This window comes from Cyprinodon variegatus, unplaced genomic scaffold, assembly GCF_000732505.1.
Source record: "Cyprinodon variegatus isolate N-32 unplaced genomic scaffold, C_variegatus-1.0 Scaffold271, whole genome shotgun sequence".
Taxonomy (NCBI): domain Eukaryota; kingdom Metazoa; phylum Chordata; class Actinopteri; order Cyprinodontiformes; family Cyprinodontidae; genus Cyprinodon; species Cyprinodon variegatus.
This window is the reverse complement of record NW_015150724.1, coordinates 951,309-960,767: the sequence shown is the minus strand read 5'-3', so window position 1 is coordinate 960,767 and position 9,459 is coordinate 951,309.

The window sequence follows — 9,459 nt, the reverse complement described above, 5'->3', positions numbered from 1 at the left end:
CACAGCTCTGCTTTTGTTTTGTTTGTTTATTAAACGTTTTGAACTTTCCTACTGACTGTCTCTCCTTGAATACTGGGTCCCTCTGTCCTCGTTTTATGACAGTATTTGCATAGGTGAAAGTAAGGCTCTGTGTTAATAAATGTGACAAAACATGTTAGAGCTGGGAACTTTCTTCTTCCAAAACTGTTTGACTGGTAGCTGATGAGGCCTTTAGATTTACAGCTCAGCGTGGAAGTGAGACAGCGTTCAAAGGCAGGAATGGTGTTTCATCATTTGTCTTTGATGGATACATCCCGAGGGCAGAGGGAGACTTCCACTGCAAGAGCCATAAACCCTTACCCTACATCATCAGAGAAATACAAGAATTATGTGAACTAACTGTTCTTTCTTCCTTTCTTTCTACTGAACAATATTATCGACCTGCTTCAGCTCTCACACTCAATTGCAGGTTATATAACTGCTTTACATTTTTTCCTAGCAATGCAGTAAATCTTGCTTTCTGCTACCAGTGGTTTACATGTATCGAAACTGATGTGTTGATTTGTTTTTTGCTTTGTGAACTCCGACCGTCTGCATGCATGATGTGTGTGAATGTTAGTTGGGTTGGATGGGGTGGATGGTTTCTGTACAATGTGGTAAAGTCCCTTGTTGGACTGTACTTTTATAACGTCTTATTTAACTTACCAGGACATCTGTTGGAGTGCTCCTGGATCTCGGTGCCTATGTTCTGTGAATGCAATGGTTATAAAGGGATTTTATCTTATCTCATCTGGACTTCCCTCACTTTTTCGTGACATGATAATCGACAGACTTGGTTATTTAGAAATACTGATCTTACAGTGCCTTGTAAAACAATTTACACCCCAGGAGATATAGTTACTGTGAACTAGAGGATAACTTTACATTTATGTGCAGTCATTAAAATAAAAATAAAATGAAAAATCTATAAACTGTGTCAAGGGCGGGAGGTAGGCTGGGGGATTTAGTTAAAATTAAATTATAATATAATTGAAATTTATTGATCTCATACAGGAGAAATTTATCTCTGCAGTTAACCCATCCCCTTGGGGAGCAGTGGGCTGCTATTGTGCAGCGCTCGGGGAGCAGTGTGAGGTTAAGGGTCTTCCTTAGAGAGCCAAAGTTGAGGCTGTGGGGATTGTACAGGGTACTTGAAACCTTCTCAGAGCACAAGCGCACTGCTCTAACCACTAGGCCAACACTCCCCTTTGCAAATCAAAGTGTCATCAAAGTCTCATTCGTTGATTTGGAAATAGAATATGCTCAATAAAAATTCAGTAACAAAAAAAAAAGATAATTACTTTTTTCACCTGGAAGCTCAATTAAAAACTTTCTTAAGATCTAACATCACCAGACTGATAATGTGTAACATCCAGGTTTAGGTGTACACTATAATAATCTGGAATTCCACCATTCAGTCAAGCATCAAAGCTCACCACAGTGATTTCATTTAATTAATTTTAGTTTATTCCTATTGCATCAGTTCACACGTTGTCTCAGGGCACCTTACAGAGACAACTCAATCTGACCATCCCGTTAGATTAGTTAAATGTTTTCCACCTAAAAAAAACAGGTGATGGCATTAACTCATTGACATTGCAGTATTCATGTTTCCTGGTTAAGCATGTGGTGGCAATACATATTTCTTTGCATTGTGTTTGTGACTTTACAGCAACAGAACAGCATATATGGAACAACAGTGAAAAGGAAAGTTGTCTATTTAACTGGGGGGGGACTCCTGCAGAAGCAGGCTCAATGTGAGCGGCCTTCTGTCAAGGCCAACTGGGGGTTCAAGGAAGTAGAAGCAGACATAGAAAAGGAACATAGAACCACTAATCCATAAATACTTTCTATGTAAGAAAATGTAACAGTAAACTAGCTCTACAAAAAGCCCTGTTTAGGAAAGAAACAGTTAAGCAGACAAACTCATAGTAACTCCTAGTAACTCCAAGTTTTTTATGTCAAAAGGGGGGAAGGAGAGCTCATACAGTCAGCCCTAATAAAAGCTGAGCCCTTAGCGATGTCAAGGAGAGAGACAGGAATGAGCACTGAAAAACAGGCCTTATTCTGTCATCTATAATCAGAGGTATTGATGGCACCAGCCCCGCAGATAAATCCCTCCCAGATGGTGCCATTACCAAACAGACCAGATAAAGCTAATATGACAGGAAAATGCAGAGAGAACATAAAGTTATAGGTTAAACTAACAAATGCTGCAGAATGGGAGAATAGGGATGGAATGAAGCAGAATGATGAAAAGTGGTCCTCAAGCAGTCTAAGCATATAGCAGCATTGCTCAGAATAACTTGAGCCACTCTAACTATAAGCTTTATTAATGAGGATAGTTTTAATCCTTGTCTTAAAAGTAGACATGGTGTCTTACAAACTATGGCATCAGTATGCCAGTCCACACGTGCAATAAATATTCCTATGAACAGTATTACTGCATACAGACACTCATTATCAGGCATCCCCAAACTCGGTCCTCAAGGCCCCCTGTCCTGCAGGTTTTAGAGGTTTCTCTGCTTCAGCACAGTTGGTTATAATGATTGCAGTAGACCAAAAGCCTGTTAATCAGCTTTCAATTAACTCTTCTTTGTGTGCATGTTTTACATGTTACCTGTGCAAATTGAGTCCCATGGGACCCAAATATATCACCCACATGAGTGCTTGTTCCTTCTCTGTGCCAGTGTTGTGCTCAACCTGCCTGCGAATGGTTACTTTTCAGAAAATATCGCCTCTTGAGCCTGTACTCTTCTTCCTACTACCAAAGCAACTTCAGGCAAACCAGTTCTCTTCAAGAGAGCTATAGGGTGTCCGTTAAATAGGGTTAAAGGACATCTACAAAAAACTTTCCGTCAAATACCCCAGGAGTTTCTTTAACCTCAAACGTTAAGCTGAAAAATGGAAGACAGTTTACACTGGTTACCTTGGCAATGCATCACAACTCAAGATGCAGGATTTCCTGAAAAGTGGCCCAGACAGGGTGCTTTGTCCTGTGGGTAAAGCCTTCAAAGTGACAAAAGTGAGCAGAAACAGGTCAACACGCGAGGATGAGGGAGGCTGCACGCGATCAAACCACAGGCACGCAGGGAAGCGCTCATATGGGTGATATATTGGGACCCCATGGTACTCTATTTGCACAGACTAAACATGTTCATGAGGAATAGTTTATGAGCATCTGTATGAAGTAAAGCTGCTGATGGACTAAAACTGATAGTTGGTTCCACAGAAGAGGAGCCTGATTGCTAAAGCTAAGTCCAGACCCCACGCGCAAGAGGCAGCAGAAGCAGATAGTTTACATGCTAAATCAATGGTTGTCTTGAATCAGGGGGTAGCAAAAAGTCTTGCTGCGCATTTTGAGCTGCAGGAGCAGCACGTCTGAGCGGCGGAAGCACCGCGTCATAAGCTTCTGAGTATCTGACGCACATAACGCGCCTTAGAAGCAGCAGTTGCTGGAGTTGGAAATATTTTACTTTTGCTGCTTGACGCACCACATCAACCAATCAGAGAAGCTGATCTGGGAGACAGACACAGCACTGCTGATCCAGAGTGCTATGATCGCTCTTCTGAAACAGTTTATCTATGCCTAAATTAAATTTTAATGCCTAAAATAGCTTTTTTGCTGGTTCCAGTGCTTGCGGTCTGAACGTAGCATTATTCATTAAAATAAGCCAAGCGACTCTCTCGATTTCATCCTCCATTGTTACAGGCAAAGAAAGGATTGGGTAGCTCTACCCAACATGCATTAGAACTACTTTTTGACCGCTAAGCTAGAGTAGCCAAGATGCTTCAGCTGCGCTTCAGAGCTAAACTTGTACAAGCATTAATAATAAAGCAGCACGAGCGTTTCTGCTGCTTCTTGCGCTTGCAGTCTAAACGTAGCATTAGAGATCTGCCTTTCATTCTACTTTTAGAAATTTTAATTCACAATACAGACTACCTTTCCCAAGGTGCTCAATGTCATCCGTATTTACAGACTGTGGAAGAACCACAGTGCTGGTAATAGACACGTTTTTTTCCAGAGCACTTAAAAAACTGGGTCAACATTTCTGGTACAATACTGGAATATTTTAAATCCTACCTTAAGGACCCGGCCTTTTTTTGTGACAGAAAGTATCTTTACATCAGAGATCTCATGTACCCTTCCCCGATGTTCTATCTTTGGGCCGTTCCTATTCAGTATCTATATTGTCCCTGCTGACTCAGATTATAATAAAAAGAAAAAATGCAGACAATATACAGCTGTACATTTCGATGTCACAGGTGACTATGAACCCATCCAAGGGACTGGATTAATGGTGAAGAGAAACCACACATACTCTACTGATGCCTTTTAAAGAAGGGGTGGCTTCTGAAACAGTTGGATTCATAAGAAAGCTGCTTAAGCTACATAAAATTACTAGTGAAACGGAATAAACTGAATGATATTATCCAGGATGTTGGAATTACAGCAAATATGTAGGCAGGTGAACAGGAGCAGAGAGGTTGACTGAAAGAATGATTAAGTCAACAATCAAGGAATAAATTTACAAAAATACAGGCTGGAAAGAGAAACTAATGGTTGTGGCAGGTGAGTTGAGTACCAGAAAATTGTAAACAAGTAAAAAAGCTTGATGTCATCATATTTTTAAGTAAAGTAAACAGTAGCCATACAATAAATTACTGAAATAAATTTTTAAGTATTTGGTAAAAAGGCTACTAAAGTACCAACATTCTATTTATTTATTCCAGAAATGAAAATAATTTCATGTAAAATAACATGAAATTATATGTAAATGCTGTTTCAGAGAATGAGATAAATCTAAATATTTAACAGATGGTAATTACAAAATAGTTTCTGGGGGAAAGATATTTCTCAAAATGTATCTTTAAATATCTTCTTTCTACAATAAAACTTGTCAGTACTTACATTATTTTATGCATATAGGTTAAAATAGGTTTCTTCTAGTCACACAGTCTGCTCTACTTTGTATATTTGACCTCCAAATCACATGACAGAATAAGCAGGAAAAAATGTTAAACCAATAAAGTACAAAAAAAGTTCCAACTTTAAAATAAACTCAGTGGATGTTAGTAGATGTAGCTATTTTCTACCCACCAGTACTGAACTGAGAATGACATGGATTGAACAGAGAGTAGCAGCAAAGCTTGACATGAAGGGGTGGACCTGGATGAGCCAAATGTGTTTCCAGCAAAAAGATAGAAGAAATGTTAATTTTGACTGTATATTTGTATAGGCAGACCTAATCGGAACTAAACAGATACAAGGACATACACTCACCGGCCACTATATTAGGTACACCTGTCCAACTGCTCGTTAACACTTAATTTCTAAGCAGCCAATCACATGGCGGCAACTCAGTGCATTTAGGCATGTAGACATGGTCAAGACAATCTCCTGCAGTTCAAAGCGAGCATCAGTATGGGGAAGAAAGGTGATTTGAGTGACTTTGAACGTGGCATGATTGTTGGTGCCAGAAGGGCTGGTCTGAGTATTTCAGAAACTGCTGATCTACTGGGATTTTCACGCACAACCATCTCTAGGGTTTACAGAGAATGGTCCGAAAAAGAAAAAACATCCAGTGAGCGGCAGTTCTGTGGGCGGAAATGCCTTGTTGATGCCAGAGGTCAGAGGAGAATGGCCAGACTGGTTGGAGCTGATAGAAGGGCAACAGTGACTCAAATAACCAGCCGTTACAACCAAGGTGGGCAGAAGAGCATCTCTGAACGCACAGTACGTGGAACTTTGAGGCAGATGGGCTACAGCAGCAGAAGAACACACCGGGTGCCACTCCTTTCAGCTAAGAACAGGAAACTGAGGCTACAATTTGCACAAGCTCATGGAAATTGGAAAATAGAAGATTGGAAAAACGTTGCCTGGTCTGATGAGTCTCGATTTCTGCTGCGACATTCGGATGGTAGGGTCAGAATTTGGCGTCTACAACATGAAAGCATGGATCCATCCTGCCTTGTGTCAACGGTTCAGGCTGGTGGTGGTGGTGTCATGGTGTGGGGAATATTTTCTTGGCACTCTTTGGGCCCCTTGGTACCAATTGAGCATCGTTGCAACGCCACAGCCTACCTGAGTATTGTTGCTGACCATGTCCATCCCTTTATGACCACAATGTACCCAACTTCTGATGGCTACTTTCAGCAGGATAATGCGCCATGTCATAAAGCTGGAATCATCTCAGACTGGTTTCTTGAACATGACAATGAGTTCACTGTACTCAAATGGCCTCCACAGTCACCAGATCTCAATCCAATAGAGCATCTTTGGGATGTGGTGGAACGGGAGATTCGCATCATGGATGTGCAGCCGACAAATCTGCGGCAACTGTGTGATGTCATCATGTCAATATGGACCAAACTCCCTGAGGAATGCTTCCAGCACCTTGTTGAATCTATGCCACCAAGAATTGAGGCAGTTCTGAAGGCAAAAGGGGGTCCAACCCGTTACTAGCATGGGGTACCTAATAAAGTGGCCGGTGAGTGTAATCTAAATCTTACAGATATAACATAAAAGGAAATGCAAAATAAACATAATACAGGGTTGAAACGGTGTCATCTGAATGAAGTCACACAGCGCATCCACTGCCTGCGCACAGGAGCAGACAAACGCGTATCGGAGGCCTTTTTAGATGAACTGTGGATGCTGATTGGCTTTGGTGGAGGTGTGGTTCAAAGCTGATTGGCTGTGTCGCAGGTGGGTGTAGGAAAGCAGTGAGTTTCTTCAGTTAAAATTCCGCCTAGGCTCCATTTTAGAGAATAACCTGCTGTAAATCTGCTCGTTCTTTGTCTTAATGGGTTGGGATGGGGTCAATTAAAAGACAAAGAAAACATTGTCATGTTTTTATTTCATTTTATATGTTTTCCATTATATCTTGAGTTTAACTTTTTTTACATTATTAAATTGTTTTACTTTGTGTGTAGCAATGATAGTACAAAATATTGTAATGTTTGTGCAGCAATCTTTGTAGCTCTCCTGCAAAAGTTGAATGATTTTTCTGCTCTAGAATTCTGCGCTGTTTTGTTTCCAGACATTCGTGCGTTTTGCTCTATTATCAGTTAAAAATGGACTCAATCTGTGTGTCTGATGGAGGAGGGCTGTCCATCATGCAGTGGCATTGACTAGAAAGGTTTCCATTTTGCAACAGAAAGCAAAACACAAAGGTGATATTCTATTGTGAACTCTGGTCTAGATATATTTTTAAAGTGGACTGTACTGAAGTACACCACAACCATTTTATTGCTCGTGCCTGTAGTGCATCATAAGGAAATGTATAAAAAAGAAATATGTTCAGCTATGTTATAGCAAGAGTCACTGCAAACAGAGCAAACAAGTTTCAGGCTTGTACTGACAGAAACAGCCTAACTTCTGCAGCAGCTAAAAAAACAGAATGAAAGAAAACTCCTGTCATTCATAAAAAGAAAAACTTTTTTCATCTCTCAAGGAGATTGTTTTAAAGGTTGTCCATTTGCTGTATGTTTTTGTCCTTCTCTCTACATTTATAAATATATATTTATTTATAATTTATTTTTTCATTTTTTATTATTTTACTTATTTATTATTATATTATTTCCATCTAATCTCTCTCTGTATCTCTCTCTCTCTCTCTCTCTCTGTATCTATATATATATATATGTATATATAAAATCATAAATGCACATGTGCATTTAAATAGACACATAAAAATGAAACAAGCATTTTATATGTGTTTGCAAATCATTAACTTTTTTGCAGATCGGGTCCAACTATCTAGTTCTCTTTGCACACAGCGTATCTTGTTAACACCGTGCAGTGTGCACCATAAATTGCTGGAAAGCAAACACATGAGTCATGCTGTGGGAACTGGAAATGCACATTGGCATAGCTGCATACCTGCCTGTACAGTTGCACTCTCATATTTGTGCAAAAAACAACTGAGGCGTATTCTCAAACATAGACAAACTTGGCACCACACCCAGGAGCACAGGAACATTTTTTTTTTTTTGCGTTTGCTTTTTTCCCATCCCTTGATGCTGTTTTATATGGCTGTCGGTGCATTGGTGCATAGTTTTAGAATATTTTTATTTTAGGAAAAAAGGGTTTGCTGCCATATCTAAGCCGATATTTAATGTTGTGAGAGTGACATGATGTGGATGGTTCTTTAACACAAAGACAGAAGTCTCATATTTCCCAAACCGTACCTTTAAAGATGATGGAGATGCATATCAACCTGTCAATAAAGGCTTGCATTGTGGTTAATAACCTCCAGTGAAACTTTTGACGCCCGTACCAAACATTTAATCACAACACATGATTATATAAGTTCTTTGTCAACTGTAATGTTCAACCGTGTGGCTAATTGTCCTGTGTCACGGGTGGCTGACCAGTTACACAATGGGTAGTGTTGCTGTGTCACGACAAAGATCTTTCAGTCATATTTATAAGATGAATCATGTGTGAATGTCACAGACCAATAAATTGCTCGTAGATTTTGGTGAATCATGGTTCCAGTGCTGAGAAGTTTTTTTCTAAAAGTTCCAAACTCATTAAAAGTACATGGATTTGTTTGTATTACTTTTATTATTCCCTCCTAAAACTAACTCACAGTTCTAAACTAAAATTGCTTATTTATTGGAATTTTGCTGAAATTAGGTTGAAAATATATAGTTTATGGTATCAATTACCACTGGGTGTACGGATTTCCCATTGTCTAGCAACCGATGTATTCCCTTCTTTGTTTTTTTTTTTGTTTGTTTGTTTTTGTTTTTTTGCTCATATGCCATTTCAATTAAGTTTATTTTTATAGTGCAAATTCACAACACGTCATCTCATGGCACTTTACAGAGACAATACTTTTTCTATCTAAAGAAAACCATCTGATTGCAACGACTCATTGGCTCAAAAGCAATCCCTTACACCAAGCATGATGGTCCAGGCGTGCTAACGCATTTCTGTATTTTGAATGCGTTTGAACATCAAACACACGCTAACGCACCAAAACACAAAATGTGTTCAAAATAAAAATGTTGCAAGCTGCAAAAACAAATGCATGAACAAAGATTTTATTCAAGTGTCAAGTACACGATGTGCTCCATCCATAAAGGCTTACTTATTATTGTTGAAAGTATCCATACAATTATAAAACAAGAAAAAGAATATCTTCGACAGGATAAAGAGCTTTTTGTGATTTAGCAATTACTTTAATTTGATCTATTTCTAATGTAATATCATTGATGTAATGTGAATATACACCCATTATTTCCTATTCACTTAAATATTTGGCGTGGTGATTATTAGATAAAAGTATTCATCCAATAAACAGCAGACTATTACAGTCATTTAGGCTAAAGTTATCAGCATCCACCAGTTACTTGATCAATCTGAAATATTCATCATTTTCATCAACTACCTAAAATAGAACAAATTTCTTTCCCGACCTACCTTGTTTT